At 42.8% G+C, this 26,038-nt stretch overlaps 1 non-coding gene and 1 pseudogene across 1 annotated transcript; both read left to right on the top strand.

Moving 5' to 3' along the window:
- Positions 1–46: 46 nt before the first annotated feature.
- On the top strand, positions 47–128 carry trnal-uag (transfer RNA leucine (anticodon UAG)). Its single transcript has one exon. It is a non-coding gene; the product is annotated as a tRNA-Leu (tRNA).
- Positions 129–10,045: 9,917 nt separating this feature from the next.
- Positions 10,046–26,038, top strand: part of LOC135523716 (myocardin-related transcription factor A-like) — a 47,377-nt pseudogene continuing 31,384 nt past the window's right edge.

The following is a 26,038-nucleotide window of genomic DNA, read 5'->3' as shown; positions in this document are numbered from 1 at the left end:
ATTGTATATATTCAAATCTGTTTCTGTACGTTGAAAGTCTTCGGAGGGTAGCGTGGCCGAGTGGTCTAAGGCGCTGGATTTAGGCTCCAGTCATTTCGATGGCGTGGGTTCGAATCCCACCGCTGCCAAATCTTTTTGATTAAACGTCAGGTCTTAATTATCTCTACACTACACAGAACAATGTATTAGGAGTAGGGCTGTCAAACAATATACAAAAAATTAAGAGTTAGTTGCAGGATTTGCTGTGATAAATCACAATTCATTTTCTCAAATTGAACTGTAAATTAAGATTTATTTATACAAAAAGCATTTACAAGAATATTGAAGTCTAAATTGATAAAGCACACACATCCAAATATCAACTTGTTTTGACATCGCATTGTTGTTTTCATCGCTTATGTATTTTGGATGCTTTCAGTGTATTTTGAACGCTTTCAGACAATACGATTAAAACAAATGAGTGCACTAAAATTGACTACAGCTCAGTGTTCAACACCATAGTTTCTTCAAAGATCATCACTAAGCTAAGGACCGTGGGACTAAAAACTGCAACTGAATCCTGGACTTCCTGATGGGGCGCCCCAAGGTGGTAAGGGTAGGCAACGACTGCATGGCCGAACACGACTCCAACATCATCATTAAGTTTCCTGAAGACACAACAGTGGTAGTCCTGATCACCGACAACGACGAGACAGCCTATAGGGAGGAGGTCAGAGACCAGGCAGTGTGGTGCCAGGAAAAACAACCTTTCCCTCAATGTGAGCAAGACAAAGGAGCTGATCGTGGACTATATGAAAAGGAGGGCCGAACAGACCCCATTACCATCGACGGGCTGTAGTGGAGCAGGTTGAGAGTTTCAAGTTCCTTGGTGTCCACATCACCAACTAACTATCATGGTCCAAACACATCCAGACAGTTGTGAAGAGGGTACGACAACACATTTGCAGGAGACTGAAAAGATTCGGCATGGGTCCCTAGATCCTCAAAAAGTTTGGTTGCATCACCACCTGGTATGGCAACTGCTCAGCATCCGACCATAAGGCGCTACAGGTGGTAATGCGTACGGTCCAGTACATCACTGGGGTCAAGCATTCTGCCATCCAGGACCTATATACTAGGCGGGGTCGGAGGAAGACCCAAAAAATTGTCAAAGACTCCAGTCACCCAAGTCATAGCCCCCCCCCCCCCATTTGTTTTTACACTGCTGCTCTCTGTTTATTATCTAAGCAGTCACTTTACCCCTACCAACATGTACAAATGACCTCAAATAACCTGTACACCTGCACATTTTTTAAATGTAACCTTTATTTGACTAGGCAAGTCAGTTAAGAACAAATTATTATTTACAATGACGGCCTACCAAAAGACCTCCTGCTGGGACGGGGGCTGGGATTATTATTATTTTATTTTTTTATAGGACAAAACACATCACAACAAGAGAGACAACACGACATAAAGAGAGACCTAAGACAACACAGTATGGTAACAACACAACATGACAACAACATGGTAGCAACACAACATGGCAGCAGCACAACATGGTAGCAGCACAAAACATGGTACAAACATTTATTGGGAACAGACAGCAGCAAGAAGGTAGAGACAACAATACATCACGGAGAGCAGCCACAACTGTCAGTAAGAGTGTCCATGATTGAGTCTTTGAATGAAGAGATTGAGATAAAAAAAACTGTCCAGTTTGAGTGTTTGTTGCAGCTCGTTCCAGTCACTAGCTGCAGCGAACTGAAAGACGAGCGACCCAGGGATGTGTGTGCTCTGGGGAGAATGTGACTGGCACAACGGGTGTTGTATGTGGAGGATGAGGGCTGCAGTAGATATCTCAGATTGGGGGAATGAGGCCAATGAGGGTTTTATAAATAAGCATCAACCGATGGGTCTTGCGACGGGTACACAGAGATGACTCGGTACTGGTACCCCCTGTATATAGCCTCGTTATTGTATACAGTCTCGTTACTTCTTTTTACTTTAATTTATTTAGTAAATATTTTCTTAACTCTTTCTTGAACTGCATTGTTGGTTAAGGGCTTGTAAAAGTAAGCACTTCATGATAAGGTCTACCACCTGTTGTATTCGGCCCATGTGACAAAAACATTTTGATTTGAACTCTGACAGCCCTAATTACGAGTTAGAAAACCTTGGTAATTCAGGTGAACTATAAAACATGTCTGTTGTATAGACTGTTGACTAGTGGTGAAACTACAATAGCCATGACAAAGACCTTTACTTTACTGCCATCTTGTGGTGTTGCATAGTCATTACAAAGAGGAGTCCACTCAAGGGCATTGTTGACAATTCCATAATTTATTAGTTAAAATGCTTACTGCTAAGAAATAAGTCTGTATCTGGAACATTATTTTGTGATATTTAAATTTGTCGCAAATGGCTTCCAGTGAATCCCTCTAAATAAGAGATCCATGATCATGGGTGCCCAACCTGCAGCTTGCCATGGCTGGGTCACATCTACAGTTGAAATCAGAAGTTTACATACACCTTAGTCAAGTACATTTAAACACAGTTTTTCACAATTCCTGACATTTAATCCTCGTAAACAATTCCCTGTCTTAGGTCAGTTAGTATCACCACTAGTTTAAGGATGTGAAATGTCAGAATAATAAGAGAGAGAATGATTTATTTCAGTTTTAATTTATTTCATCACATTGCCAGTGGGTCAGAAGTTTACATATACTTAATTAGTATTTGGTAGCATTGCCTTTAAATTGTTTAACTTGTTGCTCTTGAGCAGTGGTCTCCAACCGGTCAATCAAATCAAATGTTATTTGTCACATGCGCCGAATACAACAGACCTTACAGTGAAATGCTTGCTTACAAGCCCTTAACCAACAATGCAGTTAAGAAAATACCAAAAAAGTCAGAAACAAAAGTAACAAATAATAAAAGATCAGCAGTAAAATAACAATAGTGACAATAACAATATACAGGGGGTACCGGTACAGAGTCAATGCGTGGGGGAACCGGTTATTAAAGTGATTATGCATGGACAATAACAGAGAGTAGCAGCAGTGTGTGGGGGGGGGGGGGTCAATGCAAATAATCTGGGTAGGCATTTGATTAGATGTTCAGGAGTCTTATGACTTGGGAGTAGAAGCTGTTTAGAAGCCTCTTGGACCAAGACTTGGCGCTCCGGTACCGCATGCCGTGCGGTACCAAGGGAACAGGTTATGACAAGGGTGGCTGGAGTCTTTGACTATTTTTAGGGCCTTCCTCTGACACTGGTATAGAGGGGCTGGATGGCAGGAAGCTTGGCCCCGGTGATGTACTGGGCCATGCGCACTACCCTATGTAGTACCTTGTGGTCGAAGGCCGAGCAGTTGCCATACCAGGCAGTGATGCAACCCATCAGGATGCTCTCGATGGTGCAGCTATAGAACCTTTTGACGTTTTGAGGACCCATGCCAAAGCTTTTCAGTCTGCTTAGGGGGAATAGGTTTTGTCGTGCCCTCTTCTACTGTCTTGGTGTGCTTGGACCATGATAGTTTGTTGGTGATGTGGACGCCAAGGAATTTGAAGCTTTCAACCTGTTCAGTCCTTCTCCTGTAGTCCACAATCATCTCCTTTGTCTTGATCACGTTGAGGAAGAAGTTGTTGTCCTTGCACCACACATCCAGGTCTCTGACCTCCTCCCTATAGGCTGTCTTGTCGGTGATCAGGCCTACCTCTATTGTGTCATCGGCAAATTTAATGATGGTGTTGGAGTCGTGCCTGGCGGTGCAGTCATGAGTGAACAGGGAATACAGGAGCACGCACACCTGAGGGGACCCCGTGTTAAGGATCAGTGTGGTGGATGTGTTGTTACCTTCCCTTACCACCTGGGGGCGGCCCGTCAGGAAGTCCAGAAGCCAGTTGCAGAGGGAGGTGCTTAGTCCCAGGGTCCTTAGCTTAGTGATGAGCTTTGAGGGCACTATGGTGTTGAACGCTGAGCTGTAGTCAATTAATAGCATTTTTACATAGGTGCTCCTTTTGTCCAGGTTTGAAAGGGCAGTGTGGAGTGCAATAGAGATTGCATCATCTGTGGATCTGTTGGGGCAGTATGCAAATATCAAATCAAATTTGTTTATATAGCCCTTCTTACATCAGCTGATATCTCAAAGCGCTGTACAGAAACCCAGCCAAAAACCCTAAACAGCAAGCAATGCAGGTGTAGAAGCACGGTGGCTAGGAAAAACTCCCCAGAAAGGCCAAAACCTAGGAAGAAACCTAGAGAGGAACCAGGCTATGAGGGGTGGCCAGTCCTCTTCTGGCTGTGCCGGGTGGAGATTATAACAGAACATGGCCAAGATATTCAAATGTTCATAAATGACTAGCATGGTCAAATAATAATAATCACAGTAGTTGTCGAGGGTGCAGCAAGTCAGCACCTCAGGAGTAAATGTCAGTTGGCTTTTCATAGCCGATCATTGAGAGTATCTCTACCGCTCCTGCTGTCTCTAGAGAGTTGAAAACAGCAGGTCTGGGACAGGTAGCACGTCCGGTGAACAGGTCAGGGTTCCATAACCGTAGGCAGAACAGTTGAAACTGGAGCAGCAGCACAGCCAGGTGGACTGGGGACAGCAAGGAGTCATCATGCCAGGTAGTCCTGAGGCATGGTCCTATGGCTCAGGTCCTACGAGAGAGAGAAAGAAAGAGAGACTTAGAGAGAGCATACTTAAATTCACACAGGACACTGGATAAGACAGGAGAAGTACTCCAGATATAACAAACTGACCCTAGCCCCCCAGTGACTCAACACACTCAAGTGACACACCCCCCCTAGGGACGGCATGAAAGAGCACCAGAAAGCCAGTGACTCAGCCCCTGTAATAGGGTTAGAGGCAGAGAATTTTTGTATTTATTTATTTCACCTTTATTTAACCAGGTAGGTTAGTTGAGAACAAGTTCTGCGACCTGGCCAAGATAAAGCATAGCAGTGTGAACAGACAACAACACAGAGTTACACATGGAGTAAACAATTAACAAGTCAATAACACAGTAGAAAAAAAGAGAGTCTATATACATTATGTGCCAAATTTATGAGGAGGTAGGCGAATAATTACAATTTTGCAGATTAACACTGGAGTGATAAATGATCAGATGGTCATGTAAAGGTAGAGATATTGGTGTGCAAAATAGCAGAAAAGTAAATAAATATAAACAGTATGGGGAAGAGGTAGGTAAAATTGGGTGGGCTATTTACCGATAGACTATGTACAGCTGCAGCGATCGGTTAGCTGCTCAGATAGCAGATGTTTGAAGTTGGTGAGGGAGATAAAAGTCTCCAACTTCAGCGATTTTTTTTTGTTGTTGTTGTTTTGTTTTGTTTTTTTGCAATTTGTTCCAGTCACAGGCAGCAGAGAACTGGAACGAAAGGCGGCCAAATGAGGTGTTGGCTTTAGGGATAATCAGTGAGATACACCTGCTGGAGCGCGTGCTACGGGTGGGTGTTGCCATCGTGACCAGTGAACTGAGATAAGGCGGAGCTTTACCTAGCATGGACTTGTAGATGACCTGGAGCCAGTGGGTCTGGCGACGAATAAGTAGCGAGGGCCAGCCGACTAGAGCATACAGGTCGCAGTGGTGGGTGGTATAAGGTGCTTTAGTAACAAAACGGATGGCACTGTGATAAACTGCATCCAGTTTGCTGAGTAGAGTGTTGGAAGCTATTTTGTAGATGACATCGCCGAAGTCGAGGATCGGTAGGATAGTCAGTTTTACTAGGGTAAGTTTGGCGGCATGAGTGAAGGAGGCTTTGTTGCGGAATAGAAAGCCGACTCTAGATTTGATTTTAGATTGGAGATGTTTGATATGAGTCTGGAAGGAGCGTTTACAGTCTAGCCAGACACCTAGGTCCACATATTCTAGGTCGGAACCATCCAGGGTGGTGATGCTAGTCGGGCGTGCGGGTGCAGGCAGCGAACGGTTGAAAAGCATGCATTTGGTTTTACTAGCGTTTAAGAGCAGTTGGAGGCCACAGAAGGAGTGTTGTATGGCATTGAAGCTCGTTTGGAGGTTAGATAGCACAGTGTCCAAGGACGGGCCGGAAGTATACAGAATGGTGTCGAGGTGGATCAGGGAATCGCCCGCAGCAAGAGCAACATCATTGATATATACAGAGAAAAGAGTCGGCCCGAGAATTGAACCCTGTGGCACCCCCATAGAGACTGCCAGAGGACCGGACAGCATGCCCTCCGATTTGACACACTGAACTCTGTTTGCAAAGTAATTGGTGAACCAGGCAAGGCAGTCATCCGAAAAACCGAGCCTACTGAGTCTGCCGATAAGAATATGGTGATTGACAGAGTCGAAAGCCTTGGCAAGGTCGATGAAGACGGCAGCACAGTACTGTCTTTTATCGATGGCGGTTATGATATCGTTTAGTACCTTGAGCGTGGCTGAGGTGCACTCGTGACCGGCACGGAAACCAGATTGCACAGCGGAGAAGGTACGGTGGGATTCGAGATGGTCAGTGACCTGTTTGTTGACTTGGCTTTCGAAGACCTTAGAAAGGCAGGGCAGGATGGATATAGGTCTGTAACAGTTTGGGTCCAGGGTGTCTCCCCTTTTGAAGAGGGGGATGACTGCGGCAGCTTTCCAATCCTTGGGGATCTCAGACGATATGAAAGAGAGGTTGAACAGGCTGGTAATAGGAGTTGCGACAATGGCGCGGATAGTTTCAGAAATAGAGGGTCCAGATTGTCAAGCCCAGCTGATTTGTACGGGTCCAGGTTTTGCAGCTCTTTCAGAACATCTGCTATCTGGATTTGGGTAAAGGAGAACCTGGAAAGGCTTGGGCGAGTAGCTGCGGGGGGGGGGGGGGGCGGAGCTGTTGGCCGAGGTTGGAGTAGCCAGGTGGAAGGCATGGCCAGCCGTTGAGAAATGCTTGATGAAGTTTTCGATAATCATGGATTTATCGGTGGTGACCGTGTTACCGAGCCTCAGTGCAGTGGGCAGCTGGGAGGAGGTGCTCTAGTTCTCCATGGACTTCACAGTGTCCCAGAACTTTTTGGAGTTAGAGCTACAGGATGCATATTTCTGCCTGAAGAAGCTGGTCTTTGCTTTCCTGACTGACTGCGTGTATTGGTTCCTGACTTCCCTGAACAGTTTCATATCGCGGGGACTATTCAATGCTATTGCAGTCCGCCACAGGATGTTTTTGTGCTGGTCGAGGGAAGTCAGGTCTGGAGTGAACCAAGGGCTATATCTGTTCTTAGTTCTGCATTTTTTGAACGGAGCATGCTTATCTAAAATGGTGAGGAAGTTACTTTTAAAGAATGACCAGGCATCCTCAACTGACGGGATGAGGTCAATGTCCTTCCAGGATACCCGGGCCAGGTCGATTAGAAAGGCCTGCTCACAGAAGTGTTTTAGGGAGCGTTTGACAGTGATGAGGGGTGGTCGTTTGACTGCGGATCCGTAGCGGATGCAGGCAGTCCCAGTGGAGAGAGGGGAACCGGCCAGGCAGAGACAGCAAGGGTGGTTCGTTGCTCCAGAGCCTTTCCGTTCACCCTCACACTCCTGGGCCAGACAACACTCAATCATATGACTCACTGAAGAGATGAGTCTTAAAGAAAATACTTAAAGGAAAGACTTAAAGGTTGAGACAGAGTCTGCGTCTCTCACATGGGTAGGCAGGCCATTCCATAAAAATGGAGCTCTATAGGAGAAAGCCCTGCCTCCAGCTGTTTGCTTAGAAATTCTAGGGACAATTAGGAGGCCTGCGTCTTGTGACTGTAGCGTATTTAGCACTAACTGAAGTTTATTTAGTGCTTTATCCGGGTAGCCGGAAAGTAGAGCATTGCAGTAGTCTAACCTAGAAATAACAAAAGCATGGATAAATTGTTCTGCATAATTTTTGGACAGAAAGTTTCAGATTTTTGCAATGTTACGTAGATGGAAAAAAGCTGTCATTGAAACAGTCTTGATATGTTCGTCAAAAGAGAGATCAGGGTCCAGAGTAACGCCGAGGTCCTTCAATTTTATTTGAGACGACTGTACAACCATCAAGATTAATTGTCAGATTCAACAGAAGATCTCTTTGTTTCTTTGGACCTAGAACAAGCATCTCTGTTTTGTCCGAGTTTAAAAGTAGAAAGTTTGCAGCCATCTGAAACACAGGCTTCTAGCGAGGGCAATTTTGGGGTTTCACCATGTTTCATTGAAATGTACAGCTGTGTGTCATCCGCATAGCAGTGAAAGTTAACATTATGTTTTCGAATGACATCCCCAAGAGGTAAAATATATAGAAAAACAATAGTGGTCCTAAAACGGAACCTTGAGGAACACCGAAATGTACAGTTGATTTGTCAGAGGACAAACCATTCACAGAGACAAATTGATATCTTTCCGACAGATAAGATCTAAACCAGGCCAGAACTTGTCCGTGTAGACCAATTTGGGTTTCCAATCTCTCCAAAAGAATGTGGTGATCGATGGTATCAAAAGCAGCACTAAGGTCTAGGAGCACGAGGACAGATGCAGAGCTTCGGTCTTACTCACATCGGCTGCGGAGAGCGTGATCAAAGCGAGCATAGAAGTTATTTAGCTCGTTTGGTAGGCTTGTGTCACTGGGCAGCTCTCAGCTGGGCTTCCCTTTGTAGTCTGTAATAGTTTGCAAGCCCTGTCTCATCCGACGAGCATCGGAGCCAGTGTAGTACGATTCGATCTTAGTCCTGTATTGAAGCTTTGTCTGTTTGATGGTTTGTTGGAGGGCATAGCAGGATTTCTTATAAGATTCCGGGTTAGAGTACCACTTCTTGAAAGCAGCAGCTCTACCCTTTAGCTCAGTGCGGATGTTGCCTGTAATCCAGGGCTTCTGGTTGGGTTATGTACGTACAGTCACTGTGGGGATGACAGGAGGATAGTATTATGGTCAGATTTGCCAAATGGAGAGTGGAGGAGAGCTTTGTACGAGTCTGTGTGTGTGGAGTAAAGGTGGTCTAGAATAGTTTTCCCCCTCTGGTTGCACATTTAACATGCTGATAGAAATTAGGTTTCCCTGCATTAAAGTCCCCGGCTACTACTCTGTGAAACATAAGATATTGCAGTTTTTAATGCCCTGTTGGTAGCATATAGTTTGTGCTTTTAGTTCGTCCCATTTATTTTCCAGTGATTGTGTATTGCCTAACAGTATGGATGGCAAAGGCAGATTAGCCACTCGTCGCCTGATCCTCCCAAGGCACCCCAATCTCCTTCCGTGAAATCTCAGTCTCTTTCTCCTGTGAATGACGGGGATGAGGGCTTGTTCGGGTGTCTGGAGTAAATCCCTCCCGTCCGACTCATTAATGAAAAATTATTTGTCCAATTCAAGGTGAGTAATCGCTGTTCTGATGTCCAGAAGCTTTTTTCGGTTATAAGACATGGTAGCAGCAACATTATGTACAAAATAAGTTACAAACAATGCAAGAAAACAAACAAAATAGCACGGTTCGTTAAAAAATAAGTCAAACAGGGCCATGTCAGTGCAATCAGATCACAGTTTCATATTAATGTATTATGCAGTGTGTGCGTATCATGCACTTCACTGCAGAATGTTTAACATACTTGTAATTTTTAAAATTTATTTTACTAGGCAAGTCAGTTAAGAACAAATTCATATTTTCAATGACAGCCTAGGATCAGTGGGTTATCTGCCTGTTCAGGGGCAGAACGACAGATTTTGTACCTTGTCAGCTCAGGGATTTGAACTTGCAACCTTTTGGTTACTAGTCCAATGCTCTAACCACTAGGCTACACGGCCAGAGCTTTGAACAGTGAAAGATCATATAAGACTTGTAAAATAATCTGATCATAATGATGAGCACTTTCTCAAAAGTCAGATCTTCATAAGTAATTGTTATGCAACTCCATATGCTTGCTAAAACTCACCCATCATCTAATCTACTCAGATGACTGACAGGCCTGAGTATTGGAACGGGATCAGAAATAACCAGTAGGTGGCGCCACAGACCATGCATTTTACTCCACAAGCCCACAACACAGAAAGAGTTTATTGCCATGATTCAACTTCTCTTCATTGCAATTCAAGGCAAGACTGGAAAAACATCTATGCTATAGCTACATTATTCCCAAAGCAGTTGACATCTCATTCAGTCGTGTGGTTAGATGTGAGTATATATTTGATACTGGTTATCAAGTTGTTGCTATCGTGTGGTCAGATGTGAGTATATATTTGATACTGGTCATCAAGGTGTTGCTATATGGAAGTAACGATTTGCATTTTTAGCTGAGAGGAGGGTTTTCCGGTCAAAGTTTCCGTTGTGAGTCGGAAGTGGTGCACCACTAAAGCCAAAGGCTTTTAACCTTGTTAAAAACAATAATAGCGACAGTGATGAGTAGCAAATGAGAACGCATTAATTAAATCTTTAACATCACGACAAAGAGCAAGATACCTCGATATTACCACCGCGTGACTAGACTCACAGGTAGCTGCTAGCATCAGATGCTAAGCTAGCTATTTCTTGTAGCTAACGTTAGCTGTCTGGAGGTGGACTTGTCTAGTTTTACTGTTGATAGATTCGCTTAAACCACTTTTCTCTTGCTATTGTGGAGGTATTGGATTTCGTCATTCAATAGTTCTGCGTTGGACAATTTTCAGGTGAGCGCCCACTGCGTAGTTAACTAGCCTAGATACCGAGCCAATATGTCCACATTGGCACAATGACATTATGGGCCCAATGCGGGCAAAAATATTGGCCACATGTAGGCTCTCCACATTGGGCCGATGTGCCTTCGCTCATCGGCTCCACATTTGTCCCAAAGGCATTGGCTCAGTGTGGGGGTGAGGGTAGCCCTCACTTTGCCTTGAAAATGTGCCCACGTTGGCAGGATGTGGTCCCAATGCGGGTTAACCCTTGTAGGCTGCCCACATTGAGCCGATGCGCCTTTGCTCATAGGCTCCACATTGGCCCTAATCCTCACTTTTCCTGAAACGAGCCCATCCTTTTTGATCGGCTGTCTGTTACATTGTATCAGAAAGACAATGTTGTTATCATATATATATATATATATATATATATATATATATATATATCAATCATTATCAGAGAAACTTAGTTGTCATATCTCATGCACTTATTTAACTTATTTTTTTTTACGGTCTTTGTCATTTGACAATGTACAAGGTCTTTTTTCTTTTTAAATTCACTAGTAAGATTGCACAAACATAACTATAAAGCTATAAGATTCTATCTGGGAAAAAATATTCCTAGATAATTGTCTTTAAAGTTCCAAACACTCATTGGTTTGAATGGTGTCTGCAATATTTTTTTTCCTTCACTTTAACATATTTGCAAACCACACCACTAACTATTATAATGAGCCCCCACCTCTACATTTATGAAGAAGCTGGGCTTGGTGTGGGCTAACCTGTGTTGGACTGGTGTGGGAAAGCCATGTTGGGCTTGTTGTGGGTTGGGCTTGTTGTGGGTTAGCCTGTGTCTACCAAATACTCACATGGGGTCATGTTTGCTGGGTAGATATTGTATTGTTGTCAAAGGGTATTGTGTAACACGCTATCAGCCAAATTAGCCAATGACAGCTGTCGTGACATCTGTGGTTAGCCAAATCCACAGTTGGCTATTACACTATCTAATCATACACATTGCCTGTGATATCGACATGTTAACAGCTATTGGGCCAAACGAGAGTATCTCTTCATCATGTTGCACCATACAGCTACATACATAGCTACCTAAATAGTTAGCTAGTTTGTATTCATGTCATGAATGATCTGCATCATGCTGTGGTGAGTCTGCATACAATGATAGATGAATAGTTACTAGGCCTATTTGTAGCAATGTGCTTGGACTAATGACAATCTCTTTCCCTTCTTCTCTTTCAGCACTTTTCCTAGCTGTGTGCTGAAATGGAAAAACCATCCCATTTGTTTTCAAGGATTTAGCGGAAAGGTTAAGTTCACATTTCTCGTTACAACATCCAGTCCATCACTCATCTCTTGTTGTCACAATATAGATTATCGAGATCTCCATTTACCTTCCATTGATGATTGTAACTTATAGATTTATCATGTCATACGTCATCACTGTGCATTTGTCCTCTGTGACAAGCTGATGACAGATGAGTGGTGTTGCTAACAATCAAGTGTAGCTGTTTTTCACTTCTAAGATGCAAAACCCACATTACAGCCAGGTGGGAGGTTGCCTGCTGTGTTGCTTTGTGAACGTGTTCAGAGCACATCTGCACAGACTAGTGTAGATGTGCAGTGGGAGGAATGCCAGGGAACTTACTGTCCCTCCCCATGCTATTATGTCAGCACAATGCACTACATGTTTCAACACCCTCATACAGGAGAGGTGCTGGGAAGGAATAAAAAATAAAATAAAAACATCAGGTGGATGGTGGCATGCCTGCAATCTGCAGATTATCCAGGTCATAATTATTTTTGTGATATCCTGATATTGTTGTTTGGGTGGTTCCAAATATAAGATCTTTTTGCTCCTGTGACAACTTGGTTGCTCAAGGATTGTCATCAACTACATCGCCTTCACCTCCAAAATGTGACTGTTCTAATAATGCGTTGTTATTATGACAACTCCATATTCATTGTTATAAATGAAACAATTTATCCTCCGTAGGAAAAGTATTGAAATCATAGAAATATATAGATCATATTTACATTTGAGTCATTTAGCAGACGCTCTTATCCAATGCATACATTTTCTTGTACTGGTCCCTTGTGGGGATCGAACCCACAACCCTGCCGTTACAACATACATTCCCATTCAAGTTGACATTTGACAGTGGGGGGACAAGCAGCCATCTTTCTGGAAGTTGAAGTTAATTAAAAGTACATTTAATTGGTTAAGCAGCTTAATTGCAGTGTTCTGAAGGGATTTGTCCATTCCAAGTTCTATTTCTATGATTGAAGTGATGCCTACCCTGTATTAAAGAGTATGCGACGTCTCAACCGATGATGTGCACAAATCAAACTTTATTTATACCGCACATTTCAGACATGGAATGCAACACAATGTGCTTCACAGGAAAAAAAACAAATTAAAAACTGAAATATTTACTACACAACAAACAGGATAAATAACAAAAACTGAACGACTAAAAAGCACCCAAAGGAAAAGCAAAGCTAAAAAGGTGTGTTTTTAAGATTTATTTTAAATATGTCCACAGTTTTGGCCCCCCTCGGGTTCTCTGGCAGGCTATTCCAGAGGCTGGGGGCATAATAACTGAAGGCTGCCTCTCCATGCCTCTTTGTCCCAGGTGTTGTGATAGTTCCTCTGGCACTGGCCTTTTAACTGAGGGACCTACTGGGTACATAACTTTAAACCATGTCTGATATGTATTGAGGTCTACAATTGTGGATTGATTTAAAAACCAATAGAAGAATCTTAAAACAAATTCTTAAACTCACAGGCAGCCAGTGCAAAGACCTTAACTGGTGCTCTCCATCTGGTCTTGGTCAGTACCTGTGCTGCTGCATTCTGTATGTTTTGCAGTTGACCAATGGCTTTCCTAGGTGGACCAGACAGCAAACCATTACAGTAGTCATAAAAGCATGGATGAGTCTCTGTATCTGCCTGAGAGAAAAACGTCCGCACCATGACAATATTCCTCAGGTAGTAAAAAGCTATGTTGGTCACATTCCTAATGTGTGATTCGAGTTCAGAATTCAAACTAACACCTAGGTATTATTCTTGTTTTTAGTTGTAATTTTTAAAATGTATTATCATTGGTGCGGCTGGCGGGTGGGTGTTAAGGAGTGTGGTTTGGCGGGTCATCCATCCACCTGTCATCCATCCATCCATCCACAATCGATCCACCTGACAGGTGTGGCATATCAAGAAGCTGATTAACACAGGTGCACCTTGTGCTGGGGACAATTAAAGGCTACTAAAATGTGCAGTTTTGTCACAACACAATGCCACAGATGTCTCAAGTTTTAAGGGAGCATGCAATTGGCAGGAATGTCCAACGTAACTGAATGTTCATTTCTCTGCATATGCTGCCTCCAATGTCATTTTAGAGAATTTGACAGTTACGTATGGGTGGTTCTAAGGGGTATTTCTGTCTTATAAAGCCCTTTTGTGGGGGGAAAACTCATTCTGATTGGCTGGGCCTTTCTCCAGTCATATGAAATCCGAAGATTAGGGCCCAATGAATTTATTGAATTATTCTATTGATTTCCGTCTTTGAATTGTAACTGAGTAAAGTCTTTATTGGTGTATGTTGCGTTTTATGGTTTTGTTCAGTATAGTTCTCAAGGACAATGGACAATAGTTCAGAGAAATCAGTAAATGAATTGGGGCAGTGCTTTGGTGGCCTATACAGCGTTATGATGCTCAAGACCCAAAGTCGCCAAACAAAAAGTCTTGACAGCTGAGAGCATTAGTAAAAAAAAAAAAAAACACCTCAGATTATGTAAAATAGGTTCTAAGCTATAACATTTGTAAAAATAAATTAATAAATCATAGAATACTTTCACAACCATGTTTGTAAGCTTTGAAATAATAACATTCCACAGTTTCTCTTTTTCAGTGATGAATATGGGTCAAATAGGAGCACCGCTATCTCGTTTCTGACCTTTCTGACCACTAGTGCTGACCGTTTAGTGCTTTTGGATGTCGTTTCGATTATTAAAAAAAATAGTAATGGTTTTCCATATTTTTATTTTACATTTAAATGCATTATGTGGGTTGAATGCTGTAACAATACAGAATTTTAAAAAGTCCCACGATGGTAGTGATTGCCCATTCACTGCTTATCACTTATTAACCATTTATTCTAGGGCTGTCCCAGACTAAAAATCTTGGTTGACCGAAAGTCGTCTGTTATTTGATTGGTTTAAATTTTGTAACTTATTTTTCCATATACAGTACCAGTCAAATATAGATATTAATTTACATTTACATTGTGATGAATAGCTTTGTGACACACACCATGTTAGTCTAGTTGGGTTATACTACTGAATTATGACTCACACTCTACTGTATTGTGACATCACCACCTGCACTAAAGCGTGGCCTACAATGAATCTTTCAATGACCTGTCTTGTTCTCCCACATAACTTAATTCTCTCCTAAGTTGACCTGTTTCACTGACTTTTTGAAGCTGTTTCTGCCTGTCAGAGGTCTCCTTCATGATAGCCTCAATTAGATCAGTGGGGAAACGACAGGGTGAGGCTGCCGCTGATGTCGTGATAAGATGAGGGTAGTGGTCTACAGTTATGCAACAGTAGATTGGATGATTAGATCAGACTTCATGTGCTGTAATAAATCATAATAAAGGTCAATTACATTTTGTTGTGGTAAATTCGGTGGAAATGGGATGTGGTGTGACGGATCTGGAAGATGAAACTGAGTGTTTCTCTGTAGAAACCCTGTTGAGATTGATCAGACTATGTTTTTCAGTCCAGGTTTTTCAGTTGGGGTGTGTCGTCCGAGAGGAGACTGGACATCCTCTGGCTGCTGGAACACTCAGAACCACAGAAATCCTCTCTGCCCGCATGAGTATTATGGTTTTTCTAGAGCCAGTGCCAGGGAATTGCTCCTGACGGTCACATCAACACTTAACTGAGAACCAGAAAGTACTGTATGCTGCCACACCTAGACAGTCATGGAGAGAGATGGATAGAGGGAGACGGATAGGTATGGGAGGCAGACAGATAGTAGGTTGAGATGTAGGCTAGGTAGTGAGACAGACCAAACACATATCAGCAATAGCCTGAGCTGAACACAGAAATGGAGAGATTGATAGTGAAATGAATAGTGTGAGGGCAAGAATGAGATTAGGAGAGATCCTTAGACAACACAGCCTTATTGTTGGCCTGCTCTGTTGTAATAGCATTTCCTGCTGCACTCCATGGGTAGAGAAAACGCTCATGAAAACAAACAGAATTAAAGCTGCAAGCAGCATGGCCGGGGTTCATGACTTTGGGTCCCACGGGGTGCGTGGGATGACCTTACAAAGTTAGCATGTTCAATCGCTTGTTTTAGCGCAACCATGTGCCAATTGGCATGGTATCGCTTGAGCGGATGTGGCCCTTGGGCCTTTACCTTGCTAAATTGCACAATCCTGGGTCTTATAATCTCAGGGGAATTTTCATTTTTTTCTCACCAAAATGGCAGAAAAATAAAGATAATAATGATCTGGAACAAATACAGTAGGACTTCAGCTGCTTCACACCTTTGAACTCCTAATTAACTCTGCCGTGTTGACATCGGGGCAGGTAGCCTAGTGGTTAGTGCGTTGGGCCATTAACCGAAAATGTTTCTGGATCAAATCCCCAAGCTGACAAGGTAAAAAAATCTCTCGGTCTACCCTGAACAAGGCATGTAACCCACTGTTCCCCTGTAGGCCGTCATTGTAAATGTAGAATTAGTTCTTTACTGTTCTTTACTCTCTCAAGTCATCTCGTGGCCCTTTTTTGGGAGCTTTGGTCTAATTTTGTCTTCAATTATCTCTGTCCCTCTGTGTGACCTTTATCACATGTAAAATAGATGAAATAGTTCAATAAGATGATTTGAAAATAGAAAATAAAATGACATCTGTAAAACTGTATCCTAAATACAGACCGTCAATTTAGTGAATACCGTTGGTGGTTTAATATAAGGGTTTCTGCAATATAATTTCAGACTTTTACCACTTCTTGATTTTACTACGTCAGTATTTATTTGTTGTCAAGTGTTTTGCCGTAAAACTGGTGGCAGTTGTGAAAAATGTCAATAGTTAGATAATTTAGTATAGTTAGCCTAATTTACTCTGCAACCCTATTTTGTCTTCAACCATATGTTCCATATACTAGAAACTCATGGATACAAAAAAATTAACACTGTATAACAATATAAAACATATATTCAGGTATAAATGACTAAAGTTGTTATGCATTGCCATAGATTTTCTGTTAATTACCAAAATTACTGAAGATTCCGGTGAAGGAAAACACAAAATGCCTATTCCTCCAGATAGTTGACACTATAATCCTTAGCCTGGAGATATGCATTCCTAAATTGTGTTCTTTCTGCGTATGAATTCCATAGTTTCACAAGAGATGCTCAGTGTTCCAGTAGCGTGTTCCAGCCTGTTCCAGGTTCTACCTCCCAGCCCTGAGCAACCGAGAGGGAGAGTAGGCTACATCTATCTACCCTAACACTCTGCCACTGTGTCTGCGTCAGTGGTTAGCAAAGAACAGGCCTCAGGGGAATTGAGTGTCTAGTTTATGCAGAGCTGTCAGTTGAAGGAAGACTTCAGATATTGAGTCACGGTTCTGGTTGCAAGTTTCTATAGACCGGGTCACGATAAAGGAGTGTGTGCAACATTTGTCTTGGACAGCCACTGAGTTTTGTTCTAGCCCCGCTGTAATACACACCTGATTTAAACTAAGTGGTTTATATTGAAATCCATTATTAGCTGATAATCTAGTAGGCTTGGGCGGCATCCAGATTGTCATACCTTCATACCGACCTTGTGCCATACCGGGATATTTGAGATACCGGCACTGATCACAAAACCCCACCCAGCCTTTGTAATCCGAAAGATGGCAATGTTAACAAGTACATGTCAAATCCCATAGAGAATGCTAGCTAAATGCTAATGAGTGCATTGCGAACATTTTATACAATCTCTGACCTAAACTATCAGCAAGAAGGATATCCTAGTTCATAAAGTCATCCAAGTTACTCAAAAATGCTACTCCATTTGGCACAAAACGGATATTAGACAGCAAGGCTCTTGATCCAGGCGGGGATTCACTGCTTTTACCCAAGCAAAGCTTGATTTTGGAAAAGTTAACCACTTTGCTAGATAGCTAACTAGCTACTAACTTAGCTAAACAAATGCAAATTTAACTTAATAGTTATAAGATACCTAGCTGGCAAATATTTAGTTGTGAATTCTATACTGCACCTGGCGGGAGCTGTACAACAGTGAGTGACTCACAAGGCTACGGTCTCGTAGTTGTGTGCTTGTAAACAAACACAATGTGACTGGGAACTATCGTTAAGCTTCATAATGAAAGTTGTGACAGGTAAAATGAAGAACGCGTTCTTCTTTACCTACTAACTTATTGCGCAAGTTGACTGCAGGTGTTTTCTGTAAAAGTAGCTACAAATAAAAAATGTATTTTAAAACTTCAAAGAAATAGTTTCAATGGTATTGACTGTATTGAAAAAACATTCCGTGGCAATTTCCAAATACGCCGGTATACTGCCCAAGCCTAGAATCAAGTGTGTTATTGCAGGGGTGGATTAAAAGCCTATGCACCATTTCTCTTGGACCGGAGTTCCCCGCCCCTGTTGAAACCATATTTTCTGCATGCGACAATTTGCAAACCAGACTGACATTGTTTTTCTTTTCTTTTTTAAAATAATTGTATACCTCACAGGTATCTCTGTCACCCTGGCGACGTTGGAGCCACAGGGTGGGGCGGAGCTAAGTCCTGGCATCATGGTGGTTGCCGTGGCACCCGGCTCCGCCTCCAGCCCACAGAGCGAAGCGGTGACCAATGAGCTTCAGGAGTTAACTCTGCAGCCCGTCTCCAACGACATGCCTGTGCGAGACAGGAAGAACGGTGAGTTGGTGTCGAGGATCCCCCGTATGATCCTCCTCTTTCATCAACAATTAGACATACCATACCGTATCAAGGTAAAATAAATAAAATCTTGAATATTGTATTTTCTGTTACGCTGTGTGCACTGAACTAACATGCATGATTGTTGCTAATACTCCAATTTTCAGATGAGAGAAATTAAACGGTCTATAATGCACACCACCGTGTCGCTCAACTCAACAGTGTGTAGCCTACTGTAGCTGCTAGCAAAGTAATTCAAAGCCTATGCTTTATCACTCCGGATGTGATAACTTTCCAGTGCTACTGTTTTTGACATGTAATGTTGTTATTAAAACAATATCAGACAACCCCAGGGTAGAATAGTTCACCGACAGAGCATTTGGAAAGTATTCAGACACCTTGACTTTTTCCACGTTGTTACGTTATACCCCTATTCTAAAATGGATTAAGTTGTTTTTTTCCCCCCTCATCAATCTATAATGACAAAGCAAAAACTGTTTTTTAGAAATGTTTGCAAATCTATATATATTTTTAAAAATGCTGAAATTAGGGATGCACGATATATCGGTGAACAAATCGGAATCGGACGATATTAGATAAAAATGCCAACATCAGTATCGGCCGATATAAAGTAGGTACATGATGTAATGATGCCACGTAAAATTTTGCGCTACATGTGCAACACATCATTCTCAACCTAGCCCACACAATGTCTGCTGTGTGGCTCGAGCAGTCAAGTCGAGCAGTCATTTGAAAGGGTAAGAAATTTTCAGCGAGACAACTCAAAGGCGAAATCCATTAAAGCCAAGAAAATGAAATTCATTGCCCTTGACAATCAACCGTTCTCTGTCGTGGGTGATGTTGGCTTTCACCGACTGGTCGAGCACTGGTACATACTACCAAGTGCGCTATTTTTCAAATGTTGCCCTACTGGAGTTACACAGTGATAGCTTCACTGCTATTAGCATCGTGACATACAGTGCCTTGCGAAAGTATTCGGCCCCCTTGAACTTTGCGACCTTTTGCCACATTTCAGGTTTCAAACATAAAGATATAAAACTGTATTTTTTTGGGTGAAGAATCAACAAGTGGGACACAATCATGAAGTGGAACGACATTTATTGGATATTTCAAACTTTTTTAACAAATCAAAAACTGAAAAATTGGGCGTGCAAAATTATTCAGCCCCCTTAAGTTAATACTTTGTAGCGCCACCTTTTGCTGCGATTACAGCTGTAAGTCGCTTGGGGTATGTCTCTATCAGTTTTGCACATCGAGAGACTGAATTTTTTTCCCATTCCTCCTTGCAAAACAGCTTGAGCTCAGTGAGGTTGGATGGAGAGCATTTGTGAACAGCAGTTTTCAGTTCTTTCCACAGATTCTCGATTGGATTCAGGTCTGGACTTTGACTTGGCCATTCTAACACCTGGATATGTTTATTTTTGAACCATTCCATTGTGGATTTTGCTTTATGTTTTGGATCATTGTCTTGTTGGAAGACAAATCTCCGTCCCAGTCTCAGGTCTTTTGCAGACTCCATCAGGTTTTCTTCCAGAATGGTCCTGTATTTGGCTCCATCCATCTTCCCATCAATTTTAACCATCTTCCCTGTCCCTGCTGAAGAAAAGCAGGCCCAAACCATGATGCTGCCACCACCATGTTTGACAGTGGGTATGGTGTGTTCAGGGTGATGAACTGTGCTGCTTTTACGCCAAACATAACGTTTTGCATTGTTGCCAAAAAGTTCAATTTTGGTTTCATCTGACCAGAGCACCTTCTTCCACATGTTTGGTGTGTATCCCTGGTGGCTTGTGGCAAACTTTAAACAACACTTTTTATGGATATCTTTAAGAAATGGCTTTCTTCTTGCCACTCTTCCATAAAGGCCAGATTTGTGCAATATACGACTGATTGTTGTCCTATGGACAGAGTCTCCCACCTCAGCTGTAGATCTCTGCAGTTCATCCAGAGTGATCATGGGCCTCTTGGCTGCATCTCTGATCAGTCTTCTCCTTGTATGAGCTGAAAGTTTAGAGGGACGGCCAGGTCTTGGTAGATTTGCAGTGGTCTGATACTCCTTCCATTTCAATATTATCGCTTGCACAGTGCTCCTTGGGATGTTTAAAACTTGGGAAATCTTTTTGTATCCAAATCCGGCTTTAAACTTCTTCACAACAGTATCTGGGACCTGCCTGGTGTGTTCCTTGTTCTTCATGATGCTCTCTGCGCTTTTAACGGACCTCTGAGACTATCACAGTGCAGGTGCATTTATACGGAGACTTGATTACACACAGGTGGATTGTATTTATCTTCATTAGTCATTTAGGTCAACATTGGATCATTCAGAGATCCTCACTGAACTTCTGGAGAGAGTTTGCTGCACTGAAAGTAAAGGGGCTGAATAATCTTGCACGCCCAATTTTTCAGTTTTTGATTTGTAAAAAAGTTTGAAATATCCAATAAATGTTGTTCCACTTCATGATTGTGTCCCACTTGTTGTTGATTCTTCACAAAAAAATACAGTTTTATATCTTTATGTTTGAAGCCTGAAATGTGGCAAAAGGTCGCAAAGTTCAAGGGGGCCGAATACTTTCGCAAGGCACTGTACATACTATGGAATGCCGTTTGGATCTTTGCGTGTAAAAAAAGATATAGTAGCTCTGTCAAAGCTGTCGAAAAAAGTCTGCAAACAAGCAAACCCCGGACACGATGTGTTTACAATACCGCGTTGGTAATAAAGCATTATTTCTTCGACCACAACTTCTGGGGTAGCTAGCTTTAGCTTGGTACCTAGCTAGCACCAATACAACCAGCCTGAAAACAATGACCAGTAGGGATTTGCAGTCATTTTCATTATTCTTAGCAATTATTTAGGAGTCCTTGTGAGTAAGTATTAGCTAGGTAGCCACTTGTTGTTCACATATTGAAATTGAACTTCATTAGAATAAATAGCTAGCCAGCTACTTAATCCTGTTGCCCAAAGCTAACGTTATAAGCAGCCAGCTAGCTTCATCTGGCTAGTGAGGCTTGACCGGACCGGGTTATGTGTTGTGAAGCTAGCCACAATAAGGATTAGCATAATAGTCGATTTTTGCGGTTTGCCTTCAAAATAAAAGTATGTCATTGACAGTGATGCATTCTACTATTGTGGCTAATCCTTATTGTGGCTAGCTTCACATAGATGGGTCCGACCACCATTAATCAAATAAGAACTGTCATATTAATGAGGGTTATTTTAGATGACACCTAGCTGTATAGTTAGCTAGCTAACTATAGCTACTGAAACAGATTGTTGTTTTGCTGCGTTTTTGGGGAAGAACATTGTTTACATCCATGAGCTAGCTAGCTTTTTTTTATGACCAGCACTGTAGGTGCGCGAGACAACTTTACCAGCATCATAGCATACTTATCGATGAATCATTGTGACATAGGAAATACGAGTGATAGTGTAATCAATGTGTAATAACTATGTAAAAAAGTTATGAACGCGTTAAATTATTATGTGACGTGCAGTCATATGCAGGTCCTGATTGGTCAACAAGCTTATTTAACACGTCAAATAGTGGGTTTTTTTGACACGCAAAGACACAAATAGCATTCCATAGAAATCCTGGTTGGGAATGAAACGACTGAACAAATGAACAACGAAACAGCACAGCAAGTTAGTAAAAGAAATGGGTTTTGATTATGTTTTACTGGAAATGGGGACATGCGTAAATGCCAACAAAATAACTTTTTGGTCATTGTGGTGTGGGTAACCTTTTCTTTAACTAGGGAAGTAAGTTAAGAACAAATTCTTATTTACAATGACGGCCTGGACGACCCTGGGCCAATTGTACGCCGCCCCATGGGACTCTCAATCACGGCTGGATGTGATACAGCCTGGATTCGAACCAGGGACTGTTGTTACGCCTCTTACACTGAGATGCAGTGCCTTAGACCGCTGCGTCCGTGTGTGTGTGTTAACAATTTAACTGTACTAGAATGCTTAAAAGGCCGCTCAAATTGTAAATATCGGTATCGTCTTTTTTTGGCAAGGAAAATATCAGATATCAGTCAAAAATGTCATACCGGTGCATCACTAGCATGAAAAGCAGGAGTTCGGTATGAGGTCTGTACAGCTCTCCCAGCCATATACAGTGGTCAGTTTAGGTCTCCACAGGAGAGGGTTCAGAGAGATGTCGATTAGGGGGTCAGATGAGGGTGAAGGAGATGTAGAATGTCATAGAGGAGGGGGGAGTGAAGGAACATTGCTGATGCTGAAACAGTAATACTGTTCATGATAATGGAGTTGATGTATTTATGTGGAACTGCTGTTATCTTGAACAGGTCCTTCTTCTAAAATATGCCTAGATTGCATCTCAATGAGACATGATCAGCTTAATGTACGGAGAGTGAAACTGAAGGTGCAGCGAGTTTGCTTAACAAGATTTGCTTAAGAGCCAGATGGGAGTCTCAGTTCGGGCCAGGATGAATAGACCCTCCCTGCAAAGGGAATTACAAGGATAAAAGGTTGAGTTTTAGTGTTTAACCCCCACTCCCCACTCACTCCCCCAGCCCAAGGGCACCACTCCTCGTTTTAAACACTGCCTACCATGGCTACTAACGCTTCATACAGGCTGGCTGCCAGTAGCAGACATGTTGTAGCAGGACCTTCCCAGTCTCTTATCTGACACAACATGGTGTAAGCGAGACACAAGAATGTTAGCAAGGCTATCAGTCCATTACATCTATCTAGTCTACAACCATCTTAATGGCCTCTGCATGGTAGCTATGGGTTGTGTCCCAAATGGCACTATATTCACAGTGCACTCTTTTTTTGACTAGGACCGATAAGTAGCCCAAGCAGTGCACTAAATGGGAAATAGGTTGGTACTCTCTCTGTCTTCTTCCATGGTAGAGTTATGCAATCTCTCATTCCACAGTACCTTGCTTTAGAGAGGATGGCTGCTGAAGGTTTTTCAAGTGAATATTTACAGGCTTTCATGTCAGGGTTGAGTCGGGGGGTCAGCGTTCAACGTGTGTGTGTGTGTGTGTGTGTGTAGGCAGGCCTATTTGTCAGAGAAAGGAGGCAAGATAGGGGGAAAAAAGTGAAAATGTTGATTAACATTAGCCCTTTTCTTTATGATAACGTGGCCCTGAGTGAGAAGGGCGATAGCGACGTTTTCTAATCCACTAGAACTTTGTGGAGAGAGTATGAGAACATGGTGCAATAATGCCTTTTTGAGGTCATTTACAACTTGGAGGTGTAAGGCGGTTTTCAATAGAGGGGGATGTAGAAATATTGGAGGAAGAGAGTGGGGGATGAAAAGGGGGGAGTCATCCGAAAGACGGAATTGCATAATTCTGTAGGATATAGAGAAGGAAGGAACGATGCAGACAGAGGAAAACAGGAAGAGCGAGAGAATGGAGGGCAGTAGTGATAATATTTGAGGCCAAAGGGTGATCTGGAATGCAGATCGGCAGGCACCAGTGTTTCCCCCATGTTTTCTCCTGGATTTATACTTATTCTGCCCGAGCAACAACAGCAGTGACATTCTGCCTGCAGCTTGCCTGCCTTTCTAAAGAGAAAAAAAATGGCACCTCGCGGGGAAAAAGTAGGTGTCGCCCCAGAGAGGTTAGGAACTTGGGCCTGGACTTGGATGGAATCCAAGGAGCAATGAGGAAGAAGAAGAAAAACTGACTGCCTCAAACACACACCCTTTCTGTCAGGGCGTGCACACACTCGCAGACAGGTACAACAGGCAGGGATTGACTGCAGCCAGTGTTAGAAGAAGTGGGCTACACACACACACTCACAAACACACCGTGTTGTTTGTAGTTCTCGTGGAGAATTTATTCTACAGGGAGGGGTGCCGGGACTGCCGTGGAAAACTTTTTTGGTCTTGGAAACGCAACTCTGCCAGTAGCCTCTCCTGCTGTTCTCTTATGAGAATGGATCGCTAAACTTGGAGGAAGGTTGTACTTTATCCTTCTAGTGAATTGGGATATGGCCATACACTCAGGTAAAGTGTCTTTTTGCGGAGTATTTGTTTATTTCAGCTGTGGGTGTTGTCGCTCAGCTGTCAGTATATCTGTACCAGTAGGTCAAGTGTGCGTGTGTGTGTAATGTCATAGCGGCAGTGTAACTTTAAAAGAGTGTTATTGTTCAATGGCCAGGCTCTCCGCCTTGTGAAGTACTTATTGCTCTGTGTTCAAGTTTCACAGCCGCTCTTTAATCTCAAGGCCAATTGAACAAAGAAAAATAAGTAATCATTCTGTCATTCCCAGCCCGCCAGCATTAGCATGGTTTTAAAACATATTCTGAAGCTATTATACGATTATTATGATGTATATTCATTACATTTATTTCTGTTTCTGTGGGAATTAAAGGGCTGTGAATAAATTAATGAAACTCTGTCATGTGTGCAAGTTACCTAACAACGGTCTCCCTCCGTTGAAAGATCACGCTGTAAAAGTAGTGGCTCTTTTTTGTATTTTTTAAATTCTTGACTCAGTGGCAGATATGGGAAGGCTGGGGTGCCCTGGAGGGTATTCCTGCAACAGGGAAGGCTGGGGTGGGGTGAGCTGGGCTGGAGGGTGGAAGGTCGGTGGGGGTGATGACTTTGACTGTTCTCTCTGAGACGACAGCGCCTCATTGAAAGCAGCTGGCTTGGCTGTTATGACTCCCACTCCATCAGGAGAGATTTGGGACACTGTCCTGTTTTCTCAGCTTTTTGGGGGGATTGGAAGAGTTGCTCTCAGATCAGCTGTTTGTAGCAAAGCACAGCGCTAGACCTGCAACCCCCAGAGAGGTTGATTGACTTGCTGTGGTTGTCCTGGGTGTTGTGTTGTGGAGCCCAGCCCAGCTGAGTGCTTGTCATGTTAAACAGGCTGGCTCCAGTGTTGGCAGGGCTGGTCATCAGTCATGTCTATCTGTCTGTCAGTAAGGAATAGGAGAGACTTGAGACTGTTCACCTCTGCTACTTCCCAGACCACCACCAACCCCCACACCTGGCAACAAAGCAAGGTGGGTTATGTTAATGCATGGCTAAAGGTGTGGCTCTGATTCGTCTAAACTAGACTACTAGAGCAATGACGGAGAGCCTGGAGCCAATTGGGGATTCTGTCAAATCAACACCTCTTCTCCCCATGCAGTACAAACCTAGTGATTTGTCATGGTTAGAGGTACAACATTTATTTGAAGAATATAGATCCTTAGCCTGCCTGCCGATTTTAGAATATTCCTTTACATGGGAAAAAGTTACGTTTTTATTAGTAGCATTCCGGCTACATAAATAATTACGTAATTGTACACAAAACCACACATTGTATGGAAACTTGGAAAGTACCCTAGATGTCCCACTCCCATATTCTGTCCCCCTCTCCTGCTGCCCTTAGTGTGGGTACAGTGTGAGCGGAGGCGGTTTGTAAGCTGTGGCGCTTTCTAGCAGCAGTGGTAGGCTGTAGAGGAGCTGTGTGGTTGAGTTTATGTAACAGGGAGGG

This window comes from Oncorhynchus masou, chromosome 31 (genome assembly GCF_036934945.1).
Source record: "Oncorhynchus masou masou isolate Uvic2021 chromosome 31, UVic_Omas_1.1, whole genome shotgun sequence".
Taxonomy (NCBI): Eukaryota; Metazoa; Chordata; class Actinopteri; order Salmoniformes; family Salmonidae; genus Oncorhynchus; species Oncorhynchus masou.
Note: the sequence above shows the minus strand (reverse complement) of the source record. Positions and strands in the feature narration are given on the sequence as shown.